This window comes from Cynoglossus semilaevis, chromosome 14, assembly GCF_000523025.1.
Source record: "Cynoglossus semilaevis isolate Cse_v1.0 chromosome 14, Cse_v1.0, whole genome shotgun sequence".
Taxonomy (NCBI): Eukaryota; Metazoa; Chordata; class Actinopteri; order Pleuronectiformes; family Cynoglossidae; genus Cynoglossus; species Cynoglossus semilaevis.
The window spans coordinates 2,937,184-2,957,572 of record NC_024320.1 but is presented as its reverse complement, the minus strand read 5'-3'; positions in this window follow the sequence as shown (position 1 = coordinate 2,957,572).

Genomic DNA, 20,389 nt, shown 5'->3' with positions numbered 1-20,389 from the left:
TGTGTCAAAGAGTCTATAAAGCAAACAAAAACAATTAATGCAGTAATCACCTCCCCGCTTACAGTTAAAGAGGTGAATTTAACCACACAACTGACACAGCAACTGGTCAAAGGGCATTAAACAGAAACACACACAAGCAAGATATAACTGAAAACACTCCTTATTATGGTGCATAATGTGTCTGAACACACACACAGCAGAGCTATGCTTTTAAAGCTGGCCACCCAACAGTCATTTAGTTAATAAAGCATTTGGACGGCAGCCCAGAGAAGGCCTGTGTACTGAGGGTAAACAGAGCTTCAAATACACAGAGTGACTTGTAAAGATCGTGGGTCCGCTGCTCTGTTACTAATAAAACTTGTATTTGCATTCAACCCAATTTAGTGCTTAATAAAGGGCTGTGGGGGTGTTCTTGACGAATGAAGGAGTCCTGGATTACAGTAGATGTATTACTCAGTACGTACTGTACATAAGGAAAATCTATGGGGGATAAAGCATGCGTTCATTAACTAAGTAACTGTTGATAGTTCTGAATTTACATGAGCAAATGGAAGGCCCAGCTGATATTCTAGGAAAAGTCTGATAATCACACAGCGTGTTCATAATGGAATAATGGTCACAACAACAATACAAAAAAACTAAACTAAACAGTCCACTTTCAATATTAAGCAGCATACTCAGGCAAGCAGCACAGTTAGTGGGGTGTAAAAGTATTCACCTAGAGACATCACACCAGATGCAAGCATGCTGAAGGCTGGAAGACTTAGTCACATATTCTTGGCTCAAAAAGAGAGAAAAGGGGCAATATTTAGGTTAAAATAAAATCCACCCTGATGAGTTTTAAAGCACAGTTATAAAATTAGAATGTCTCTCTCCAAAACATCTGCTCTCTTTTTCCTAATACGAGGCAGCAGCGCCAATATTAATACACTCTTAGAAGAAAGCATATTTCATCTGGATACAGAGTATGTGTGTGTGTGTGTGTGTGAATTGCATCTAAGAATGGCCAAAATGACCCAATTTTTTATTTTTTGGAATAAGGAGAAACCTGAACCTGAACAATGGTCAGTACTTTTCAGTCCACTAGGAACAGGACTTAAAAGGCATTTACTGACTGCTTTCTTAGCCTCCTTATAAGTCCAAGCTCATTTAACCCCAACTTTGATAATACTCAGTTGTGCATTTAAGGTACAGTAGTTTTAGGGTCCACTTGCAGAACAACATGCTGTGGATGTGATAATATTTACCTTTACAGGGGTGTTTTAGAGCTATTAATCAGATATCTTGTACTGGACACATTGTGAGTAAACAGTTCATGTGAAGTACATTCCACATTGTAATGACTAGTAATTGATCAAATAATTACTGTACATGTGATTAGGGAAATTAAATGACTAATCTGCCTACTCTGTATTTGCCACTCATTATATTTTTCAAAAATAAATAAATCAATAATGTTGCCAAAAATGTATGATATCAAAAATGGTCACAAGCAAAGGTTGTGAGACACTTAAGTAAAAATAAAAACAAAAAACACTCAATTCAATTTGCCAGCTGACTTGAACACAGCATATCTATCTTCAAAATTCAATTTGACTTGAACACAGCATATCTATCTTCACACATTCTTCAATCTCCAGGCCACTATGAGTGACTTGGGGTAATGCATGCATTTCTGCCAGGAAACCTTGGCATGACACTGAACCCCCTTCTGGTTGGAAGACAACCTGGTGTAACTACTACCCCCCACTAAAGGCAGTAAATTTATTTTCTGGGCAAAATTTCTTTTCTTCATGCTCGAGTGAAAGGAATTAAAATTTATACTGTCATACTCTCTCATTTGGAACTCTACAACACTTAATTTATACCACTGCTGTAAAGCCGAGAAGTGACATCCTCTTAAGTCATTAAAAGAATGGCAACCACTCTGTAAAACAAAAAAAACCTGACAAAAGGTCAAACGGGGGTAAAACTTGTACAAGGTCACACATTAATAACTTTTAAATGACAAAATACAGTATACAGTATCTCCAAAAAAGGACATGTGATGAACCCTTTTTTTGGTCTATAATTTTTAAATTATTAATTTCTGAATTTAATGGCGTTTGGGGAAAAAAAACACACATACTTTTTCTTATAATTTTTAAATTATTAATTTCTATATTTTGTATATGAATTTAATGGCGTTTGGGAAAAAAAACACACATACTTTTTCTTGGTACCAACATCAGATGTTTGTTGGTTACGTCACCTTTTCCCACTGGTGTTTTGTCCACTCAGGCCAGTTACACTTTTACTTTGATATTATTGCAGGAAACAACATTGTGTAAAGAGTTTACAAACCAGTGTGATTTTGATTTTTATCTAAATGACATCAGCTGTAGTAGCTGATGGGAGGTCAGACATGATATGAGCCTGGCTACATCCAATCAAACAGGCAGGTAATTTTAGACTGCAGAAGAACAAATTGGCCTTTTTTATCCACAAAAGTCAATCAGGAGACTGAGGGGTAGGAAAAAAAAGGTCATGTTATGCTCTGAAAGACGAACTGAGGAAGAGGAAACAAAAATGAAACGAATTGAATACATGATTCAACCCAAGGCCCGCAGGCCGAATGTGGCCCCTAAGTCATTGTGCATGGCCTTTTGTTGCTTAAAAAGCTAAATGCTTTTTAAGCAACAAAATTGCCTTAAAAAAAACTATGCTGCTTCAGAGCCTATATTGACCATAAATTACATAATTTATTACATAAATAACTACAACAGTGCATTTCATGACAAAGAGATTTATGAGCAGAGATCTGCTCGGTGTCTACAGGCAGCATCACCTCATCAACTTCACACAGAGTAATGTACAATATTTCTAACTCGAATAAATAATATAATCATTGTAGAAATATGTATTAGTATGTTAAAAGGTAGTTTCATCCATGTAGTTTTCCAGTTACTAATGGCCCTCTGAGGGGAACTGTATTGCTGATGTAGCAATACCTGGTGAAAATTACTTTAATACCCCTGTAGTAAACCTAGTTATGAATTATATATATATATATATATTTCTCCAACCTATCTGGTGGTCTGGGTAAGGGTGAGATCAGAGCAGCAGCTCAGTGCTAGGCTTCTATCAGAGCTGAGAAAGAAAACAAATAAATTAAAGAGATGACAAAAGAAAGGGATGTTAAACAAGACAACAGGACAAGAAAACAGTGGAACATGCCCTGGTAAAAGGATAATTACAGTCCACGTTTGGGGAACAAGCAGTAAGACGAGGTGAAAGACGGAGAGACGGAGGGAAAGCAGAGACATGGAGAGCTGGTGGTCCATTTCCTTGTTTTTGGATTTATTTAATTACCCAAGGAGGAGTAAGTTCAGTGGATCAGCAGTAGGAGTAGCAGGCCTTCATCAAAGCAACAGTCAGTGCTTATTAGAATATTATTACAGAACAGCAGCAACCAGCCAGTGGGCTGATTACTGACTGGGTCCAATGGGAGGCCTCATTTGACTGGAATGTATGGAGGCTGAAATGGAGAACAAGGATAAACACAGAAATGCCATTTATAGAGCAGACCTTTTGATATACTTTTATATAAAGCTCTGTCTCCCTTGGAGTAGGAGTAAAAGACCAGGTGTTTTTTTTCCTGCACTTACAGTATATGTAGTTATTACACACATTAGTTTCTGTTGTTGTTTCTGTTGGTGATTAAATAACCAAAGTTAGTCATCTAAAAAGAATGGATGAATTGCGCAGATTGGAAAGAAGATTAGAAAAAAAAATAATGGAAATTGTTTATTTTTTAAAGCATCCCTACTATAAGACAATTTTATTAATTAAATAATACCAAAATTAAAATTCAAAGAATCAGTTTTGACCATAATTCTGTTTCATTTCAGCCCTATCTGTCAATCAAAACTTTTGATTTTGTCTTGTTTGTTGACAAAAGTAGAAGATGATGGTTGTAAAAATATAATTTCTTAGACAAATTAGTAAAAAATACGTATGACTGATTATTAGCATAACCATAGGTATTTGTAAGATAACCCAACAAACCAATCAGCACAGCAACAGGACTTGATTATTCTGCAAATTAGACCAGGCCATGTCTGATGATTATCTTCAGATTGAATTTGACCGGTTGACTCAGCAATACACCAAACAACACAGAACATAAGGAAGCATGCAATCCATTTGTCTTTCATGCCAAAAACTAAATGACTGACACACACACCCAAACACACATACACACACCAAGTGTGGTCCAACCTACGACCACCGTGACTGAACGACACGCAAACACACCAACCACAAACACTCAGCCATTCCTGGCTATGGTCATAAAAACTTTTGATTTGGTGGGATGCATAACATGTGAGAGGACTAATTTAATGCAGGGGTCAGTGAACAAGCAGGTCAAGGACTGATTTCAGGTTTCTTTGTGGTACCGTTGCCCTTAAAAGAAAATCACCCCAACTACAACATTTGCATTACAATCATTGCAGTTTTCTTGGACACAACTGTACTCATTAGTGCTTTGGGACATTAATAGATATAACAAGGCTGGAGCCCAGCAGTATCTCATAGTGGAGTGTTTATCACACCTCTTTACTCATCTGCCTTACACGCAGATGGTCCTGGATTTGAGCCTCAGAGAATATGTAATGGCACCTCCAATGGCAGCTGTGGATTAACATGTCATTTTTTAATTTTACCGAATAGCCATTTGGTCATCTTTGAATGGTGCTATGAAAAAAATAACTTTTAAACTAAATTTAGAATTTATTATTGAGATTTATTATGCATTCAAAGTTCAAGTAGAAAGAAATTTAAATCCTTGAAATGTATCCCAGCCTATAATTATAATAATTGAATACAGTACAGAAAAAAAAAATCCAGGCTTAAAAGCAGGCATGTGTACCTATTATGTTGCAGCTGGGACTGATAATGAAGCTCATTGAATGTGATGTTGGACAGGACTAAAGTGATGTCATTAACCGATGCATCAAATCAGCAAATACAGTAAATTAAAAAAACAAAACTGCTTTAATAAAGTACATTATAGCAGACCATCCAGGCTTCATTACCACAATCCTTAAAGCATCATCCCCAGCCACCTGTGAACTCTTGACTGTATGTTAGCCATACACATGTATCACATACACCAGATAAAGACATAAACCGTGCAGCCTCAACGGTGATGGAAAAAAGAAAAAAAATTGAGCTTCATAAAGTTTTTAAAAACTTAATAAATAAAAAAAACCCTATCATGGACAGAGACATATGGATAGTAAAGTAGAGATGAAAGAAAAGCCATTAAAAGCTGTTTTTATCCCCCTGGATTTTAGAAATATGTGGTCAAGGATTGAGTTGTTTAAAACAACTGCATTGGAGACTTGTTGCTTGTTTGTACTAAAATGGCATGACTTGGAGTACATGCTAAGGTGTCAGCACTGCCAAAAAACACAATGGTGTCATCACTGGGCTGGCGATTAAGTGAGCTTTGTTAAATTATGTCTATGCTTTTGGACTGTAAGGAAGTTACATTAATCTCATTTTTTTAAATGGCCGAGGACAGACTGTAATAAATGTAGTAGGTCAAATTACCTAGAGTGTTTACTTTTATCCATCTTAACCCTCTTTCCTTATGTCTCAAACAAATCACAGAGGGCACCCACCTGAGCAGCATGCTCCAAATATGAAGTGGCAGAGTGTGTGTCTGTTAAATCCAGGCATAGAGCGAGTCAAGGTTGGTCTAATTGGAGGTTGTTTGTGCGTCTGGGATAATGTGTAAATGATGGAGTTAAGGAGAAAATGAAAGAAAGGGAGGGAGCAGGTGGCCTCCTTCATCTGGACCACAGCTGTATGCAGTATGAGTCACACACTCCTACCTTGACCAAGAGAAACACAAACACACACCAAACTACAACATGGTGCACATTTAAGCTCATTTGTAACTGTATCTTGAATCAGTCTTTAAGAACCCCCTGTCCCTCACAGAGTATTTTAATTGCAAGACAACCGATTAATTTAATTATTTAATTACAGAAGGGGGGAAAAAAATCTTCTTTAAACACTCAAACATGTTTGAATACTTTGAAGCTCATTAACGTTATTTGAAATAGACTGTAATCCTTTCATGTATCCTTCCCAACTACATAATATTATTCTGTTTATTAATGCACACTTTAGTGCGGTCTAAAGGTCTGTGCTCAGGTAATAAGAAGGTTAAGTGAAAGAACATATGCCCAAGGACAGATCATGGATATTGGTTCAGAAACAAGACAAAAAAGAACACAGTTTTAAAATGTATTTTATATGTCATAAAAATATCTCATGGAACGAAAGGGTGTGTGACAGTTGGTGTGTGAGAGTAATTGTGTGTCAAGCCCACCCCCACAGGGCGTAGTTAAAGTCCTCCTAAAGCAATAGCTTTTCCCTTTCATTTGACTGTTTCCTGGAACACTTGTGAGGGCGCGCACACACACACATATGCATAAAAAAGGTAGCGCGCACACACACACACACATATGCATAAAAAAGGTACTTGCCGAATCAAAATGATCAACTGAAACAGCAAGTGACGTGCATTCACCCAGGTCTCAGAAAGGACCTCTTGCACAATTATTGCATTTTTATTTAATTTGGATAACTATTAACCAAAGAATGCAAAACAAATTGTTATTTTATGGTAACATAATTCATTGTTTGACAGGAACATGAGTCAACTCTAAGTGGTCATGATGAAAGTATCTGGTGACCTGAAACTAAATATTGCCTTTTGTGTGTGCGTGTTTAATTTGACCTCACTTTGGGTTTAATACGTTTTTACTTAGATTCAGGTCGAGGCATCATCACTGGGAACAGGGTCTTGGTGTTTATCATTCTCATCATATTTAGCACTGATAGCATTACAATGATTTTCTTTTCTTGTCTGCCACCACAGCTTCTACAACTGAACCAGCATTCAAAAAGGTGCTAATTTTATTTTAAAGCACTTTAGATATACAAATGTATTTTATCTAATAAGGTATACTTTACTGATCCTAAGCTTGGAAATACACAATAGCAATGACCCCTGTGAGGTCTGAACTCACAACCTTCAGTTTATAAGACTGACACACTACAAAATGCACCAACAACAAATAAAAGACAGACAACACATAAAACTCTTGTTCTTGATTGGCCAAAAAATAGACTTGCATGTCAACTTTTCCACAAATTTCATAATAAAAACAGGTATAAAGCAGATATACACAGGACCTGAGAGCAGGGAACAGAACTGAAGGGCAACATGCTGTACAGATATGATCTTTCATGCAGGCATGTGTGAAACAGAGTCGGCTGCCAAATACTGTATACAGGCCTGGACAAAGTCCCGTTATAGACGATGACATTAAGACACACAAACAGACCAGAAACAGGAGCAGCACTATAAAGAACAAAGATGCAGAACAGAGACCTACCAGCCTCCAAATGTCACGCATATTTGTAATGGATTAAAACAATTACAGTTCTACATAAACATATTTTGCTCCTTTTAAGGGAAAAACAGTTGACCTTAGTGCACATTCTAAAATGCCATAATAAATCTACATGCTTGTTGTGTTTGATTAGAGCAAAAAACAAAAATCTGTAGTTTATGAAGAAGAACTGAGGTCCAAAGTGTAGTTCTTGTGCGTGCACACAGCAACAGTGCAGTGACGTGGCTACAAGATATGCTTTTGATGAATCAGTCCAACAGCAACATAACTATTTCTAAACCTTAACATGTTTTAGAAACCCACCTTTGCTCAAAACTATGTTACTGTCAACATTTAAACCTTGTAAAAAGCTATCTCGGGAAATAAGAGACTATCCAGGGCTGCTGGAGGTTTCTTCCTAGAAAAAGGGAGTTTTTCCCTCATCCCCGTTGCCCCCAGGGGATATTGGCATGTCAAAAAAAAAAAAAGAAAATCTGGCAACCCTGTGTTTTTGTTTGTCTGTTGAAAGCACTGTGAAAGAAAAATGTGCTATACAAATAGTTATTATTATAATAATATATATTTCTATTCTTTAATTGTCAGAATAATAAAAGCTAAACTGCCTGCAATCTCTGCTACAGAGATATTATTCAATATTGATATCACAAACTAAACACTGGAGCTGGAATGGAAAAAAATTCCACATTTCATTTTTTCTAACATATTGTGAACTTAAACTGTGAGGCACAAAACGGCATAACTCAGGTTCAACCTTACACCTAAAGACTTTCAATAGGTCATTGTATCACTGTTACTTGATTGTTGAATAGTAAAAGAAAAAAAAAAAAAAAAAAACTCCCAACCCCCCGGGGGCGGGGTCTCCCAACAACCTGAGTATACATCACTGTTACGTGATTGTTGAATAGTAAAAGAAAAGAAAAGAAAAAAAAAGAACTTCCCATCACTCAGTGGCGTGGTCTTCCGAACACCTGAGTTATGTCACTCCTCTCCCAGTCTTCCCAAAACTCTTTAACCCATCCTCTGTCCTATCACTCCCAAAAACCCATCAGTGCTTTCCATTAGTCAGTGTTATCTTCATGTCAACAGTCCCTCTCAAATATTTACAATAGTCCCTGGTGGGAAGATGTGCAGCCAGGGGTGGAATGAGTCACCCTTGTTAATACAGTCACTAAAAGTAACTCCATGTCACCAAGGAGCACAATGGGCTATGTCAAAATACAGAGTTCTCTAAAGCACTTGGTTTTTGAGAAACAGATTTTTTTATAAAGTACACCATGGGTGGGAGAAAAAGAAATGGTATTATACGGCTTTATTTGTGCTTAACATTTGCACAAGCTTTATCTGATACACGGATAATTTAATAACTGTTATATTATGATGACAATTCAAAGCTGGAAAAGATACAGGAAAAGGAAGGTTTCTGTTGAAAGCAAAATGGTGCCAGAGAAGAAGAGACAGACACTGTGAGAGTGGGTAAGAAGGAAGAAGGTACCCTCGAATCAGGTTTTTATATTTGGTTCCATAATAGTCCAAGTCTGTAGTAGCATAACTAAAAACTCCTCATTTGAATCCAGGTTGCGGTAATGAGCCTAAACACTGCCAGCAACCGTCATTACACTACAGAAGAAGAAGAAGAAGAAGAAAAACACAAAGAAGAAAAGTGATGGATGGAGGATGATGTGGAGCCGTCGGCCTCATTTAAATCACTCGTGTGGGAACACTGTGGTTTCCCGGTGCAACATAACAATGATGGCACGTGTGTGGACTGGACAAAGAGTGTTTGCTGGCTATGTTTCGCGAAAGTGCGGTACGTTGCTGGGAATACGTCGAATATGCTAACGCACGTAAAACGAAATAACATCTAAATCTACATATCCACATCTATGTGCCCATATGCCATAGTAGAGGGTCCCGGCTTCAAGAGGTTATAAAAAGTGCTTGAGCTACACTACAGCGTCCCATCACGTACGCACATCAGCCAGTCTGTGGTCTCTACCATTTACAAGCGTGCATGCACTTTGGTGGAGCAATATATGCTATTCAATTTTGTATTGCCTTCTATTTTGTATTAGCCCTAGCCTGTAGTAATTGAAACACTTATTTATTTTGTAAGAGATTTCATACTACTGTTTTGTTTGACTTGTGCCAGTATAGAAATATTGCTAATGTGAGAGTATGTTCACTGTTTACATTGTACTGTGTAACACAACATTGTTGGTTACAAATGTTAGTTGGGGTTTTTTAAGATTTTCAAATTTCCGATGGTACTTGAATGCTCTTTGTATTTGCTATGGTACCAGAAGGCCCCTTGTTACAGAGAACCCATTTGGTTGATTGGTTATATTAGAGGGTGGCTTGTTAACTCAGTGGTTTGTCCCCCATTCTGATCTTATAAACTAACACTTATCTTTAATATTGATAACATGCTATTAAAGGATGGAGTGATTGACCTTAAATATAAACAGAAAATGGTTTATCTATAAGGACTCTGTTGGACTAAATGAGTATATAACAATACAAGAGCAATGGAATATGACAAATGATTTCTTTTTACCTATAACTAGATCTTTGGTTTGTTCATCAACATGACAAAAGGCCTAAAGAAGACTACAAAATGTCTTTTAATGATAATTTCTGTAGTGGACTGGGGTCGATCAGACTACTAGTTCAGGCATTTTTTTTGTCTGTTGCAAACAACAAAACTGATTTTTAGGATGTTTTGATCTTTGTAACTGTTTTGACAGGTTAGATTATGCATTCTTCCTAAATAAAATAAGTCTACATCAGTTCTGAAGTGCTGTGTATTTGCTCCATATCACAGAAATTATTTACTTGTTAAAAACCTTTTCCTTGAAATTGATTGTAAAATAATAATAAAAAAATAATTTTTTGTAAAAGGATGAATATCATCATATCCTGTAGTGTGTTCTCTGACCCAGATTTGCAAATGAGACAATGTTGACAAGTTGTTTTACAACACATGTCAAACAGTAGCAGTAGCTGAAGCAAAAAAACACTTAACATATACTTGGACACCAACAACAGTAAATAGACCACCCCATGTTGACCACAAAAATGCTGCACATGTACCATTTGTAACACTTGTGTTTAGGGACACCCACTAACAACACACACATACAAGTGACATGAAAATAATCAAACGTTAGAAATGCTCACAACTTTAAGGTTGTACGTGTCACAGGAGCAAACGTGAGCTCATGCTCACATGCAGATGCATAAAACGCTTCTGAGTAAAAAAAAAAAAAAAAAAAAAACTGAAGATAAACAAGATGTTGAGATCGTTTTACTTTATTATCTATTTATTTCTCTTGGCCCATCTTTAACCTTCCAATCTCTTGTTTACTGAGATGCACTGTTAAGGCTCTCACTCCTTTAACATTTTATTTTGAATTGTATTTTATTTTATATTGTACATTGTTGGAATGTGCTAAATGAATATTTTTATAATTTTTTATTGTTTTATGCTTTGAAACAAATCTATGCAATTGCAGTGCCTTGATTTTGATGAAGGTTTAGTACACAGTCATAGCCATCAATGCAATGGTACTAATAATTGCCATAATATTTTTTTCAGTTTTTTTAGCCTTGATTTCCTCATTTCCTCATCATAAGAAAGAGAAACAGATGAAGAGGAGAGGGTAAAGGTACAAAGCCAGAAGTTCATATTACTGTCATTGCGACATCATCAGCTTCACTGATGAGGATGATGGACCTTCCTGGGTAGTCTTTCGGTCACACAGAAAACACACATGCTCTTTTGGCCTGGTAATGAGCTGGCATGTGGAGCAGCCCACCTGCTTGTTAGACTGCTGTAAGGCTAACATTACAAAAACAGTGGTCTGCCCAGACACACAGATTAACAAACACACAACAAAAACATGGAATATCCAAAAGTAATGGGATTAGATACGATACATATTTTGGCATCAAATAAAAAAGGAAAGGAAGCAAAGGTAACTCCTTGTCATTGTGACACAGCACCCCACTGCAACAACCAAATGTGACCTCTGCTTTTAACCCATCACCAAAGTGAACAGTGGGCAGCTTTAGGGGGAGCAGTTTGTGGGGACGGAGCCATGATCAGAGCACCTCAGTGGTAACTTGGCAGCTGGTGGACTCGAACCTGAAACCTGACCCAAGTCCACTTCCTTAACCACTAGGCCACCACTTCCTGTTGACCTCAAATATATATCATAACATTTTGATAACCATCATTCTTTACCAAAAGATTATTTCCTTTTATAATTTTACATGATGCATGCATGTCAGCAAATTCACTGGAAGAATAATGAGACACACACACACACACACCCAGATGTGAGACTAGATTAGAAGATAAACATTTGGCAACAGAAAATATATGCTTGCCTTTTACTTAAATATTCTCCAATAGCTAAACACATTGAGTTTTCGGTAAGTGAGACAGTGCACAACCCCAGAGGAATCATTTTTCCTGTCCAGATCATTCAAACACTTGGAGAATTTGGGTTTTTGGCTCAGTTTATGACTGCAGTGTAATATCATACATGTTCTCACATTGTGAAGAAAATCAAAGAAAGTCATATCAGGAATTCAAGGTTCTAATTGTCTAATTGTCAAAAAAAAAAAAAATCAGCATATGGTCTTGAGTTCAGGTGAATTCCTAAGATTTTATATTTATTTTTATATTTACTTAAATATTCTCCAGTAACTGACAATGCATACTCAAAACTAGGGGTGCACCAAAATGTTAATTCTAAGATATGATAATTCATCTTACGGTATGTTTTTTATATAGTGGTGCCAAATATAAATAATTAGACAATAAACATACACATTCTAAGCAGATTTTCTAACAAAACCCTGCTTCAATTTTTCAAGCCTCCAAATGATGGTGCTTAAGGTGAATGAGAGTGAGTGGAGTTGACGGAAATTAAGAAAATGGTACAAAGTGGAGTATTAGCAAGCAGCAGAGAAAAACACGCACCCAAGAATTTCAAAACTGAAGTCTGAGCCCACCGTAGCTTTTAATATACTGACAATGGAACACTTCAGAAATAAATTTCATAAAGTTCACAATCTGCAAGAGCTGTTTCGCGAAGATAAAAAAAAAAACGCAGTACAGCAAAATGTGTCTATATTTTGATTACCAATTCAATTTAGATACAGCTATTATCAGTTGGTGACAGGGCATATGACCTGCAATGAGAGGCTTTAAACACTAGAAGACAACAAAAGGGCAAATCCTCCATTTGTATTAACAAGACTGTTGTCTTGGTTTGTGTGGCCCCTGGTTCTTAAACAACCCATCTGTTTCACTAAAATCGTCTACAACTCCAGTTTTAGTGCCTCTTTATGAGGTGACTCATGGGATCAGGGTTTCCCTGTTTTTTTCCTGCTGCTCTGTTTATATTTGTATTCTGGTTTGAGCCTGGCTTCTTCTTAGTCATCATAATCATTAGAATCTGGCTGGTGTAAATATTTTTTACAAAAACTGATGGTGAGTAAAACATTCTGGTACAGCAAATGCCAGTAGGTGTGACATTCAACAGATACTCTCACAGCATTGGGTGGTTTGTTTTTCTCATACATACATACATGTCCCTACATAATTACTAAATATATTGGTGCTATGTCAATATCAAATGTTAGATTAAAAAGAAAAAGTAAAAAGTTAGAAATGTACCAGATTGGCATTTATTTATATAAAATAAACATTTCCCCTGTTATTGCCTGCTCTTAATCCATTCACTCAGGACACAGTGTTGTAGCCTGAACACTCACAGTTTGGCTCTGCTGCACATCACAGGAATAAAGGAATGGAGACAGATAAGTGAAGACAGTTGTATTGTTAATAAGTGGAGACGTGAGAGTAAAACTAGAACCAGACCTTTTCTTCCATTGAAACTGTTGTGACGTGAAAACAAACGGCAGAGTTAGTTTGGTACAGTTTTGGATAGAAACTACCCAACAACTTAAGACACACTGGCTCCCATATTTGTCATCAATTGAACATCATTTGCAGTCATTACTATTGTGTTATTGTGGGTTTATTTTTTTCCAAACTTCCAAGAAGCCACCGCACAGAAAGTGAACAGGAGCTTCCTGGCGTGGGTTCCTATATTCAAGTGAGTGTCACATGTAGTGAGAAAGCAGGTCAACATTTGAATGTGAGCAGTGAATGTTTATTGCAATGACTAAATCATGCCAGGCACTGACAAGTCTGTTTTTGGTGAATGTCAAATGGGAACCATACGTGCCTGACTGTTTTGTGCCATATTTACAGTCTGACAGATGATGGGACACAATTTCTGAACCAAAAGCTCTCAAGTATCTTAAGAAAGAGAGGATAGGGCTGGCTCAAAGTACAAAGTGAAGCCCTCGGCTTCAACAAACAATATAGCAACAGAGATGTTTGTTAACCATTTTGTGGCTATCAAAATTTAGGAAAACCGAAGGTTACTCCATCTCAAATGAAAAGGCATGTTATCATTGATAAACTGTTATCTAGCTGTCCCATCTCCAAACACGTCACACAACACCAGGTCAGACTTCACCCAGCCTATGTCAATGCCTAATGCAAATCATGAATGAAAAACAAAAACGGTCACTTCAACTTTGACAAAGTAGGACTGTCATGGAGCTTACAAATGTTTGCATGTGTGTTGGTTCCTTGTGACTGTTTTATTAGCATCAGCATTTCACACCTAAAAGGGAGATGTAGCCTAACATTTAGTTATGTTATGGACCAGTGAGTTGCTGCTTATTGTTTATAACATACTAAAAAAACATTCCCTCCTGTGATTCTTTTCAATGTCTGCAAAAATATAAACGCCAACAGCAGGGTCTAGTCGATGTGGACTCGACTTTCTAAGCCCATGCCCAGTGAATCGGAATGACTTTACAACAGGCAGACAACAGGTCTCATCAGATAGGCAGCCAGGTTGTGTGATCAAACACTTCATGTGATCCACTAGCCAGTGAATGAGCCAGCATACAGCTGGGGGAGATTCAAAGGCCCTCAGGTAGGTAGGCAGGTGAGGTTTCCTTCTTTAACACCCAAACAAATACACACACACACACACAGGGCACATTCCTATTATGACATTAGTGCTACCAAAAAAGGAGGTGTTTCTTGCTTTGTAGACCGTGAGTGAGTGAGAAAGAAATAAAGAAAAATGAAAAGAGATCTGATGTTTTTCTTTTTCTGTTTTGTCCATGAAACCCCATCCCCCATTCATTCTGTCTATCACTGTGTCAGTTACCCCATTGTGTACATCCCCCCCCCCCCCCCATTGACACAGGTTACGTAGCTGATACCTGAATCCCATTGAAGATGTTTTTTTTTCCTAAAAACACAGGAATGTGAGCACACACACAAAAGAGGAATGGATAACCAGGAAGTTTTCATCTAAACATTAACATCCATTCAATTTTTTAAATTTTTTTTTTGTCTGAACTACAACTCCAAACATTAACATCCATTCAATTTTTTTTTTGTCTGAACTACAACTCTATACAATGATTCTTAACTTAATAGAGGTTATCAGAAGCATCTGGAGATGTGTCTTGGGGGGGCATGGATGGAACGATTTAAACATTCAGGGACCATGGTTGTCTATGGATAATGTTAAAACTTTAATCACTCATTTTCTCCCATTGTCGTAGCCTGGGTCAGACCATCCCGTTTCCACATAGTTTGAATTTCAAGTTCAGTTTTACTGGTACTTTTTGGACACCCATCAACATAAAGTATTTGTCAAAAAATCCTGGTCTCGGCCAAGTACCAAGTTATATTATTGTTACCCTAACGCAACAGAACAACAATAATCTATGCTTTTAACACAAACATGAGAGTGGCTTGGTTAACTTTAGGGAAAATGAAAGCGGTTAAAACCAAATGCACTTGTACCACGAGCCCATGGGTCTTTGGACCTTACGAGTCTCAAGCAAGTGATTGAGGTTATACGCCCACACTGGAGCTATAAAAAGTTGCTCACGCAGTGTCGTGTTGCTCCGATGAAGACACAGTGCAGCTGATTCACGTGTGTCTGTGTAAACCAGTATAAATCTCCACGTTATGCAACTGTTTATTGCTGAACTGTGGCCTCGGATTAGCCAAGCTCCATAAACATTAAAAAAGACCACTGAGACAAGTTGTTTAAAATATGAACAGTAGGAGACTGGACCTCAGCAGTGTTCAGTGAACCACCATTTCTACACAAAGTTTAAACACACAAACACACAACCCCTTGCTGAGCCAGAGTGTTCAAACCACTGGCCTATAGATTATGCATTTTACAACCACTGGGGCTCAATTACACACAGTGGGGACTTGGCAAAGTGAGTCAGTCGGTCACCAACCTCGGACTAAGCTTTACTCTGCAAGTGTTGCCTTGTGAATATTTTTAAAAGCGCTTTTGCATGCATGAAAAGAAACGTTTTTCTGTGGGTTTTTTAACAGAAATAGAAAAATAAATGAAACAAATGACCAAAATAAATGGATTTCTACCATTCAACTAAAACTAATAAGCCTTCAAATGCAGCGGTAATGCATTGAAAACCTGCCACCTGAGGAGATAGTGGGTTCTTACTGTGTTTTATTAAATATTCCCAACTAGAGAAGTATTGTTTGATTACTATTGGGACTGGCTTCAGCGCCCACTGTGGCCCTGCAGTGGATCCTGGATGGATACTCTTACTGATTATGCCTAAAAAGTTTTCTCAAAAGACATAAGTATGAAGGCTTGCAGTTATTAATGACTCTAAAGTATTAATTGCATCATAAACAAAGGACTGTCATCATAGTGGGAAAATAAGCTAATGTTATTGATAATTGTTTTTTGTGAGCTAAAAGGGAACTACAGATTCCTTAACTAATTTGGAATACAGTCAATTTTGTCAACAATGTTCAACATATTCATATCAATGTTGAAATAGTGGAAAAGCTTAAACTCTGTGGATTGTTAATTCAGTCAGACTGTGTGTTTGAGTACTTATGAAAAGGCAGTGTAACTGCACAACTACCACAAGTCAGTTCTCTAATATGATGCAAACTACACATGTCTGTGTCAAGGTCGACCCACCACAGCAGTTGTCATAAAATAAATGTCCATCTTAGAGTTGATGCTTATTGTTTCCTGATGGGTAAAATGCAGTGGTCAAATTCTGTGGAGGATGACTAACTCAACATATTTCTTTATTCTTGAATTCTAATAACATTTACATTTGTTTACTAGTAACACAAAGGTCACAAAAATCAATATAAGTAGGACATCATGGACAACACAATTCACAATTCAATAAATGTTAACCTCCCTTGGACCATTACTTAGACTGCATTGTCCATTTTGGACCCTTTCATGATCAATTGATCTCATTTCTTCATTTTTCTTTTTTTTTTCCCTTTGGCCCATAACAGACTGATGCCAAGCAGTCTGGTCAGATGTTTCAATAAACAGTGTTTCTATTTTAATACCATGTGAGCACACACACAAAAACACACAACATAGAGATTCAGCGCCTCACTTCAGAGAACATCTCATCCCCTCACTTCCGCACCAGCACATTATCCTCCCCCTCAGCTCCCTCCCCTGCCTTATCCCCCGCTTTTTTCTCTCATCCTTCCATCCCAACTTCAACAATTTACATCCAGTGTTGGAGGAGCAGCTGGACAATAAAAGCAGCTTAAAAGGACACCCTCCCTCCATGTTTACGTTGGGCAGCTATGAAACAGTAAAGAGGCCAGTTGTGTCACTCCCTGGCTCAAGTTAGTGAGTCTACATTTATCTTACACTGTCAAAGTCGGAACGACTTCAGGACAGTCTGGGGCAGACATTGTGCATGTGTGTGTCCTTGGGGGCAATGTACGCAGAAAGCCTGGGTCTCGTTGGAGGGGAGGGGAGTTTTAGGGCTTCTCCAAACAGGCTGTTAAGACGATCAGATTAGACATTAAGTGAGGGAACATGCCCAAGATCAAGGATAAAAGATTCTTCTTGTTGAAAGGTACACAAACCAGCACTCCACCTGTAGATCCATATATACAGAGCAGAGCTGCAGTGATTAATGAGACTGCTCACACTACTGTTTGATCCTCACAACTTTTACCCACACAGAATCCCAGTTTACTTGAAGGATAAAGGTTCTGTTATATTTACACTCCAAGTACTGTACACTTCATGCTGAAGCTGGTGATAAATGAAACTGGTACAAGACGGTTTCACTTAGTGTTCATCCAGGTGGAAAACTAGCAGAACAGTGAGCCAGCTATGCTACAACGTCTCAACAACACCTCAGGACTGTTGATGGCACACGTGTGAAACGGTTTTTGAATGGACGGGCAAGTAAAGGTGGTAGTATTGTGTCTTCTACTGATAAGGATACGATTATTATACAAAAAAACAAAAAACAAAAACAAACAAACAAAACCCCACAGGCTGCTGTGCTCTCATGAACCGAAGAAGAGAAACAAACAAGCTGCTGAACTCTTCCACGTACACATACTTGAATGCAATACACACAAGATACGGCAGTAAACTACTGTACCTAAGAAAACATGTCAGAGCAGAGATACTTTTTTGGCAATTGGATGTTACCTGCATTTTAAGGAAAAATGCACAGCAGTCTAAAGACAACAACCTCCCTTTATTTATGATGTAACAGTTGTAAGATGTCAGTTTTGCTTAACAGGCAGTTAAACAAATTTATAATGTTTCAACACATCAGTGCTATATGCTCCACTGTCTGATTTAGCTCTTTAAGAAGTACCTTCAATACAAAGAGCATGTTTTTTTTAAAATTATTATTAGTATTTTCTTTGTCATTAAATTCTCTAAGTTCTGCATTTAAAAAAAATTATTATTAGTATTTTCTTTGTAATTAAATTAAAAGTTCTGCATTTAAAAACTTAGAGGTTTGGGTTTGACTGCCTCCAACTGCTTATTACAACTTTAACTGTAATGATAATTTAAGAAAAATATATACTCAAACAAGAAACTTGTATGATATTAATGTGCGGACCCCTGTACTACAGTCTTTTGTTCCTACAACACGCTGTTCATGTCAATGTTTCCAAACAAAGACAACACTCAATAACAAAGGTCCGCTTTTTCACAATAAACAAAACTAAAACGTCATTTCACTGCAGCACCAGCTAAAGTTAATTAAATAAATAGTAAAAGCATTACTCACCGACAGACGGCAGCTTCTCGGCGACCATAAGCATTTGAACCAGCAGAAAAAAAAAAAAAAAAAAAAAAAATAAAAAAAAAATTTAAAAAAATGAAAAAAAAAAAAAATCAATGAAAAAAAGAAAAAAAAAAAATCACCAGACTTCCAACCGGAATATCAATCCGTCATTTTTAAATGCCAACGTCATTTAACTGTTATCATTAATTAACTGCGCAATTAGCAGCACCTGGGCAGTGACGAAAGCCGCGGCGTGGTCTTCAACTTTTAAAGCAACAGCGACACTTTTTAAACATCCAGTCAGTAATACTGTATACCAGGCATCCATTTCAAAACGACTTCATATTCAACAAAAAACGTTTTTGTTGTTATATAAGTATATATATTTGCACTAGAATTCCTATTCCTACTATTTGAAAGGCAGGAAACACCCTGGACAGTTCGACATTCCATCACAGCGCCACATATGGAGACAAGCAGCCATTAACACTCACATTCATACTAATGGTCAACTTATTAATTTAACTATTTTATCATTACTTCAGTAATCATTGAAGAGAAACTGCATTTAATCCATATGTGAAACACTATCTATGGGTCTATGGGGTCTGAAAGACTGTGGTCTAATTACAGCAAGGAAGATGCTAAATACAGTAATTGCCTTAGAACTGATACAAATGTCTATTCCAATTTACAAACCAATTTACAAGCCAATGCAAAGAGGGAAGAGCTGCGCGTGGCGCGGGAGCCACATGTTGCAGGACTGAACTAGACAAACACACTGAGTTTCTCCTTAATGGTAATATTTACACTGCGTTGACCCCTAGGACAGAGCTTCTAATGAATCAACCAAACGGCTCCATTCAGGTTTGTACTGTAGCGTGTCTGCCCTCTGCCTGTGTACCAAACATGGAAACATTTGATAATTAAATACTCTACATCAAATAGCATGCCAGGCCGGGGAAAAACAAATTCTTCTGTCTTTTTCCAGGAGGGTCTGATGTTGCATGTAGGGAGGATGGATGGAGGTTCATTGTAGATGAGGAATGCAGGGTTTCCTTCAGTGCTCTGGATAAATACAGGCAGTGTGACAATAGGGCAGCTGGAGCTGAGGAGGCTGTCACCTCAGCATGTATCAGATGATGGATCTCTTTACCTCACTTAGACACACACACAAACCTCAAAACACTGACCCAGACACATACTGCAGATTCTCTGCTTTTATTTTGACTTTTTATTTTGACTCTTTATTTTGACGTTTTCAGCTAGTTTTTAACTTTAGCTTTGGCTAACGTTTAGCTGTCACTTTAAGATATCTCTCTATGAATTTGATTTTTTTTTTTACCAAGGAAATATTTAAAGGAAATCATTTAAAAATAATTTATAAATAATCACATTTAATTAAAAAACTAAAAAAGTTAGTCATAATCAAGAAGGCAGCACAAAAAATAAGGCATGTCAAGAGTAGACAGTCAACAAAAATAAATTAATAACAAAATAATTTTAAATTTTTTTAAATAAAAGACAACTAAAAAAATGTAGAGCAAGATAACTTACAGAGAAAAATAAAGTCCTGAAAGAATTCATCTTGGATCATTATACTTTCTTTTAGCTCATTTTGCTGTCATTATAACACTATAAACTAATACTGTATATGTTATATAATATTATGATAAATTATGTAAATAAAAGAATCTTAATGTGTGACTTTACACAGTACACGGCTA